Source organism: Malaclemys terrapin, chromosome 3 (assembly GCF_027887155.1).
Source record: "Malaclemys terrapin pileata isolate rMalTer1 chromosome 3, rMalTer1.hap1, whole genome shotgun sequence".
NCBI lineage: Eukaryota > Metazoa > Chordata > Testudines > Emydidae > Malaclemys > Malaclemys terrapin.
Window position 1 is genome coordinate 51,832,441 of NC_071507.1, and position 8,332 is coordinate 51,840,772.

Sequence of the window (8,332 nt, forward strand, 5' to 3'; positions counted from 1 at the left end):
AAATATTCCTTTCAGTTTATAATGCCTCAAGTTTTTTCAGGTCTTTATCAGAGCATGCCCATCCTCGTAGTCCAACTCCTCTCCTAGCTGGTTTCAGAGTAACAGCCGTGTTAGTCTGTATCCGCAAAAAGAAGAACAGGAGTACTTGTGGCACCTTAGAGACTAACAAATTTATTAGAGCATAAGCTTTCGTGGACTACAGCCCACTTCTTCGGATGCATATAGAATGGAACATATATTGAGGAGATATATATACACACATACAGAGAGCATAAACAGGTGGGAGTTGTCTTACCAACTCTGAGAGGCCAATTAATTAAGAGAAAAAAAAAATTTTTTTTGAAGTGATAATCAAGCTAGCCCAGTACAGACAGTTTGATAATAAGTGTGAGAATACTTACAAGGGGAGATAGAGTCAATGTTTGTAATGGCTCAGCCATTCCCAGTCCTTATTCAAACCGGAGTTGATTGTGTCTAGTTTGCATATCAATTCTAGCTCAGCAGTCTCTCTTTGGAGTCTGTTTTTGAAGTTTTTCTGTTGTAATATAGCCACCCACAGGTCTGTCACTGAATGACCAGACAGGTTAAAGTGTTCTCCCACTGGTTTTTGAGTATTTTGATTCCTGATGTCAGATTTGTGTCCATTAATTCTTTTGCGTAGAGACTGTCCGGTTTGGCCAATGTACATGGCAGAGGGGCATTGCTGGCACATGATGGCATATATCACATTGGTAGATGTGCAGGTGAACGAGCCCCTGCTGGTATGGCTGATGTGATTAGGTCCTATGATGATGTCACTTGAATAGATATGTGGACAGAGTTGGCATCGGGGTTTGTTACAAGGATAGGTTCCTGGGTTAGTGGTTTTGTTCAGTGATGTGTGGTTGCTGGTGAGTATTTGCTTTAGGTTGGGGGGTTGTCTGTAAGCGAGGACAGGTCTGTCTCCCAAGATCTGTGAGAGTAAAGGATCATCTTTCAGGATAGGTTGTAGATCTCTGATGATGCGCTGGAGAGGTTTTAGTTGGGGGCTGAAGGTGACAGCTAGTGGTGTTCTGTTATTTTCTTTGTTGGGCCTGTCTTGTAGGAGGTGACTTCTGGGTACTCGTCTGGCTCTGTCAATCTGTTTTTTCACTTCAGCAGGTGGGTACTGTAGTTTTAAGAATGCTTGATAGAGATCTTGTAGGTGCTTGTCTCTATCCGAGGGATTGGAGCAAATGCGGTTATATCTTAGAGCTTGGCTGTAGACAATGGATCGTGTGGTGTGTCCTGGATGGAAGCTGGAGGTATGTAGGTAAGTGTAGCGGTCAGTAGGTTTCCGGTAAAGGGTGGTATTGATGTGACCATCGCTTATTAGCACAGTAGTGTCCAGGAAATGGACCGCTTGTGTGGATTGATCTAGGCTGAGGTTGATGGTGGGATGGAAATTATTGAAATCATGGTGAAATTCCTCAAGGGCTTCTTTTCCATGGGTCCAGATGATGAAGATGTCATCAATGAGGCGCAAGTAGAGTAGGGGCGTTAGGGGACGAGAGCTAAGGACGAGAGCCCAGCAGAAGAGTCTGTCCTATCTCGGGGCCTCTCCTTTTGTCCCTCCAGACCCATGAATATGATACAGTTCTGCGGTGACCTAGAATCCTACTTTCGACGTCTCCGACTCAAAGAATATTTCCAACATACCTCTGAACAGCATACTAACCCACAGAATCCTCCCTACCAGCACTACAAAAAAAAGGATTCTGCATGGACTCCTCCGGACGGTCGAAACAACAGACTGGATTTCTACATAGATTGCTTCCGTCGACGTGCAAAGGCTGAAATTGTGGAAAAGCAACATCACTTGCCACATAACCTCAGCCATGCTGAACACAACGCCATCTACAGCCTCAGAAACAACCCTGACATCATAATCAAAAAGGCTGACAAAGGAGGTGCTGTCGTCATCATGAATAAATTGGAATATGACCAGGAGGCTGCTAGACAGCTCTCTAACACCACATTCTACAGGCCATTATCCTCTGATCCCACTGAGGATTACCTAAAGAAACTACACCATCTGCTAAAAAAACTCCCTGACAAAGCACAGGAACAAATCCGTACAGACACATGCCTAGAACCCCGACCAGGGGTATTCTATTTGCTACCCAAGATCCATAAACCTGGATATCCTGGACGCCCCATCATCTCAGGCATTGGCACCCTAACATCAGGCTTGTCTGGTTATGTAGACTCTGTCCTCAGACCCTACGCTACCAGCACTCCCAGCTATCTTCGAGACACCACTGACTTCCTGAGGAAACTACAATCCATCGGTGATCTTCCAGAAAACACCATCCTGGCCACTATGGATGTAGAAGCCCTCTACACCAATATTCCACACAAAGATGGACTACAAGCTATCAGGAACAGTATCCCTGATAATGTCACAGCTAACCTGGTGGCTGAACTTTGTGATTTTGTCCTCACCCACAACTATTTCACATTTGGGGACAATATATACCTTCAAGTCAGCGGCACTGCTATGGGTACCCGCATGGCCCCACAATATGCCAACATTTTTATGGCTGACTTAGAACAACGCTTCCTTAGCTCTCGTCCCCTAACGCCCCTACTCTACTTGCGCTACATTGATGACATCTTCATCATCTGGACCCATGGAAAAGAAGCCCTTGAGGAATTTCACCATGATTTCAATAATTTCCATCCCACCATCAACCTCAGCCTAGATCAATCCACACAAGCGGTCCATTTCCTGGACACTACTGTGCTAATAAGCGATGGTCACATCAATACCACCCTATACCGGAAACCTACTGACCGCTACACTTACCTACATGCCTCCAGCTTCCATCCAGGACACACCACACGATCCATTGTCTACAGCCAAGCTCTAAGATATAACCGCATTTGCTCCAATCCCTCGGATAGAGACAAGCACCTACAAGATCTCTATCAAGCATTCTTAAAACTACAGTACCCACCTGCTGAAGTGAAAAAACAGATTGACAGAGCCAGACGAGTACCCAGAAGTCACCTCCTACAAGACAGGCCCAATAAAGAAAATAACAGAACACCACTAGCTGTCACCTTCAGCCCCCAGCTAAAACCTCTCCAGCGCATCATCAGAGATCTACAACCTATCCTGAAAGATGATCCTTTACTCTCACAGATCTTGGGAGACAGACCTGTCCTCGCTTACAGACAACCCCCCAACCTAAAGCAAATACTCACCAGCAACCACACATCACTGAACAAAACCACTAACCCAGGAACCTATCCTTGTAACAAACCCCGATGCCAACTCTGTCCACATATCTATTCAAGTGACATCATCATAGGACCTAATCACATCAGCCATACCATCAGGGGCTCGTTCACCTGCACATCTACCAATGTGATATATGCCATCATGTGCCAGCAATGCCCCTCTGCCATGTACATTGGCCAAACCGGACAGTCTCTACGCAAAAGAATTAATGGACACAAATCTGACATCAGGAATCAAAATACTCAAAAACCAGTGGGAGAACACTTTAACCTGTCTGGTCATTCAGTGACAGACCTGCGGGTGGCTATATTACAACAGAAAAACTTCAAAAACAGACTCCAAAGAGAGACTGCTGAGCTAGAATTGATATGCAAACTAGACACAATCAACTCCGTTTTGAATAAGGACTGGGAATGGCTGAGCCATTACAAACATTGTCTCTATCTCCCCTTGTAAGTATTCTCACACTTATTATCAAACTGTCTGTACTGGGCTAGCTTGATTATCACTTCAAAAGTTTTTTTTTTCTCTTAATTAATTGGCCTCTCAGAGTTGGTAAGACAACTCCCACCTGTTTATGCTCTCTGTATGTGTGTATATATATCTCCTCAATATATGTTCCATTCTATATGCATCCGAAGAAGTGGGCTGTAGTCCACGAAAGCTTATGCTCTAATAAATTTGTTAGTCTCTAAGGTGCCACAAGTACTCCAGTTCTTCTTTTCTCCTAGCTGGGACTTCTGCATCCTGCAGGTCCATCAATGGAGGCATATCCCTGCATAGTTTCCAGTTCCTTGTAAATCTCTTCCCCCAAAAGTCTTCTGCCTTGGAGTTCTGGAAAAGTGTCACCTATCCTCTTCACAGGCTCTCCTCTCTAAGGAGAGAGAGTGGCTCTCTGAACTTTTGGGGCTGGAGGGGGTCTCTCTCTTGAATGACCACAGGCTGCCCTTTTACCTGCCAGCAGGCCTGATTTAGATGCATTCTTCTGTCAGGTGACCCTTGTATTCATTCCAGTCATACAGGGAGATGGGCTAAACCTGACAAAAGATGCAGCTGTGCCCCAGTCTTTCAATGGACCAACTCAACCTGTGACAGGAAGATATCGCAGCTTGCTCTGACCTGTGATGTATTTAGCAACAGAGGGTCCTGAGGCACCTTTAAGACTAACAGAAGTATTGGGAGCATAAGCTTTCGTGGGTAAGAACCTCACTTCTTCAGATGCAAGTAATGGAAATCTCCAGAGGCAGGTATAAATCAGTATGGAGATAACGAGGTTAGTTCAATCAGGGAGGGTGAGGTGCTCGGCTAGCAGTTGAGGTGTGAACACCAAGGGAGGAGAAACTGCTTCTGTAGTTGGATAGCCATTCAGTCTTTGTTTAATCCTGATCTGATGGTGTCAAATTTGCAAATGAACTGGAGCTCAGCAGTTTCTCTTTGGAGTCTGGTCCTGAAGTTTCTTTGCTGTAGGATGGCTACCTTTACATCTGCTATTGTGTGGCCAGGGAGGTTGAAGTGTTCTCCTACAGGTTTTTGGGAAAAACACAGCAACAGAATATATATTCAAATAAAGAATATTTAAAAATAAAATACCCCCCCCCCTTCCAGTAGGTAGTCATTTTAACTCCCTTCCGATCTATTGATGAGAACATTCCACGGGTAATAGTCCTTTGAATGCACCACCTCACCCACCCATAAAACCCCACTCATACTCTGGATTGATGATCAGCAGCAGTCCAAGTGTCTCTATACAGGTCTGTCTCTAGCCCCAAGCGAGCTACTTGTGTGGAGGAACCATCACCTAACCTAATTGAGTGGTTCATCTTTAGGAGGCTGGATAAGCAGAACTTCACTGAAGACTACTCAACTCTATTACTGTCTTCTCCATCATCTCTCACTACTAAATCCTCAATCAGCACCCTCTCTTCCCATACAGGTCCCCTAGGAAGGAAGTCAAAACACTCCAGATTTATGAACAGACTCTTAAGTACTTGGAAAGGACCTCTTCAGTATGAGAGGTCACTTCTCCTGTCCCCCCAAATCCAAGTTTGTAAATAGTTATGGTGACTCCCCAAGTGTCACCAAAGGAATTGTGGGTAGCTATTTTATGCAAATGAAAATCTCTATGGCAGCACTTTTCCCTTTTCACCAATCGAGAGAGGTGAGTGCACTTTCGTCTCTGAAGCTTCTGGTCATAACAGGGTTTACTGTGTGAGACCTGCAATTAAATATACCAATCAGCACAGGAAGACATTTTCTTTCAGTTTAATTTCACCCTACACCCTAGCACTCCCTACACCCAGAACTGTGCAGGGGACACCAGCCCTACCCAGGTCAGTAGGACCCAAATGGTGTCCTCTTTTTCTCCAGCCATATGACTTTTGAGAAAGAAACTACAGGGAAGAGCCAGCCAGAGACTAAACCTGGGAAAACAACTACAGTAACTCCTCACTTAACATCCTAGTTATGTTCTTGAAAAATGCAACTTTAAGCGAAACGATGTTAAGCAACTCCAATTTCACCATAAGAATCAATGTAAATGGGGGGGGAGGGTTAGGTTCCAGGGAAATTCTTTTTGCGAGACAAAAGACATTATAAACATATACAGTATACGTTTTAAATCATTTTGAACAATTTAATACTGTACTTACCAATGATGATTGTGAAGCTTGGTTGAGACAGGGGTTGGGGCGTAGATGCTTGCCCTATTCCGCCCACCGGGCATTCCAGCTGGGGTGTCGGACCTTGCCTGCTCCCCAGCTGGAATGCCAGGTGCGTGGAATGGGATATGCCCCCGGCCCCCATCCCCACTCCCCGGCAGGAGCACCAGGTGGGCAGAATGGGCAGAACGTTATAAGGGAACATTGCAGGACTTTAAAGAAGCATGTTCTCTAATAGGTCAGCGACCTAATAACAAAACAACATTAACCAGGACGACGTTACGTGAGGAGTTACTGTACATAAAACCTGTTCAGACAGAACTGATGGCCACTGATGATGTCATTGGCCTGTTTTAACTCTGAACATTGCAACACCTGTGCTTACTGGCTGATTTCTTCAACCTCTCCTGCCCACTCTCTTTCTTCATCTTTTCTGCTAACTAATCCCCTCCTAACATAATCCCATTGAAAGGATTTAAATAACAAAAGAAAATAAATGTGGAACTATCATGACATTTATAGTCATCACATTGTTCACTGCTTGTATGTTATATATCTTTTTTTCTACTTTTTGTCTTCGGGGCAGGGTCAGTCTCTTATTCTACATTTGTACAGTCCTAGCACAATGGGGCCCAATTCTAAGATGATTACTGTACTAAATTAAAACAAAAAGTCTGAGCCTGAAAACTTCTAAATCTTCTACAAGTGGCAGGTGGCTTAGACTCAGCATCACTGAAAAGTACACAGCTGAAGATAAGCTGGTCCCAGAAGGGATCAGAATCCATTCAACACATTCCACAATGATATCATGAAATAACAAGGCAGCAAACCACCACAGAAAATCTGTAAAGCTGCCACCAAGTTCATTCATCTATGCCATTATGAAACACTATAAGCTGGTTTTCAATCCTCTGCGGAAGCACCTTTTGGCAGGAAAAGGTCCCAAGTGGTGCTGAGCCATTACAAACATTGAATCTATCTCCCCTTGTAAGTATTCTCACACTTCTTATCAAACTGTCTGTACTGGGCTAGCTTGATTATCACTTCAAAAGTTTTTTTCTCTTACTTAATTGGCCTCTCAGAGTTGGTAAGACAACTCCCACCTGTTCATGCTCTCTGTATGTGTGTATATATATCTCCTCAATATATGTTCCACTCTATATGCATCCGAAGAAGTGGGCTGTAGCCCACGAAAGCTTATGCTCTAATAAATTTGTTAGTATCTAAGGTGCCACAAGTACTCCTGTTCTTTTTTTAAATAGTTTACATATGTTATTTTGGGAAATCGTTTCCTTCGATCCTATTTATCTCTTCTTCCCTATATCTTTCTCCTTATTGTTCATTATGCTCCCCAAAGTCTCAGACTGGAGGAGAAGTCAGAAAACAAAATGGAAAATGTGTTACTCTATGATTGATCTTTATGAATGGCCTCCCATGCAGTTTGCGCCACCTGAGAGGTCTTTTAGGGTCTCTTAAGAGTCTATGGTCCATGTCACTATGGTTGAATAATGAATTATTTTTACATTTATGTTTAAACTATTAATAATTTAGTGCTTCAATACAACTGAATGCAGCTCCTCTGGAGTGAGGAGGCTGAAGGGCAAGGACAAGTCTGAGCTGCTTTTGATATTCGCAGGAAAAGAGGAGCAGACCAAATGTCTTGGACTAAGAAAACATTTGCTGATATATTTTCTAATTTTTGTACTTGCAAACAATGCTTTATGACCATACTTTGGTGATCCTCTTTTCCCCTATGTAGTTCCAAGAAAGTAGCAATTAGTACAGTTGTTCATGCTGTTTATCCCCACATTCAACTGGATCAGAGCAGGGGTAGTGCCTTTTCCATCTGGGAATCCCACCCCTATTTCATATGGACTTAAAGACAGGGTTACATATTACCCAGTTTATAGTTCCTCAAAAATATTATAGCTGTCTTTATGCTACTGTTCTCCTGAATATAATTTCTGCATCAGTTCTAATGTCACAGTACCAGAGTCTGTGCTCTCATCAAGACAAGTTATGCATACATCAAGTTATAACTGTGTTTTTAATTAGTCATTTCCTTAGACTGAAACAGGAAACATGAGAAAAAGGTTCTGCAGCAGTAACGGACTACATTAATTCTTAAGTGGAAAATAATGGGAGCAATATAACAAGAATAAAGACATATACCAGAGGATAAAATAATCATTTCCCAATTTCAATTCTGACTTGACTGGAGTGGCCACTATGTTGAGAAATGTTACAGGTAAAACCAATATTGCATAACACTTGAATGTGTGTAACTCCCAGTTTTTGAGAAGTATAAAACATTAATCTATAGCTCTAGGATTTCATGTGTATGGTAGGTTGGCTAGCAAATTATGCTGGAATGGAAGTGTGGGTGGAGGGAAACAGAACAATAATCAGA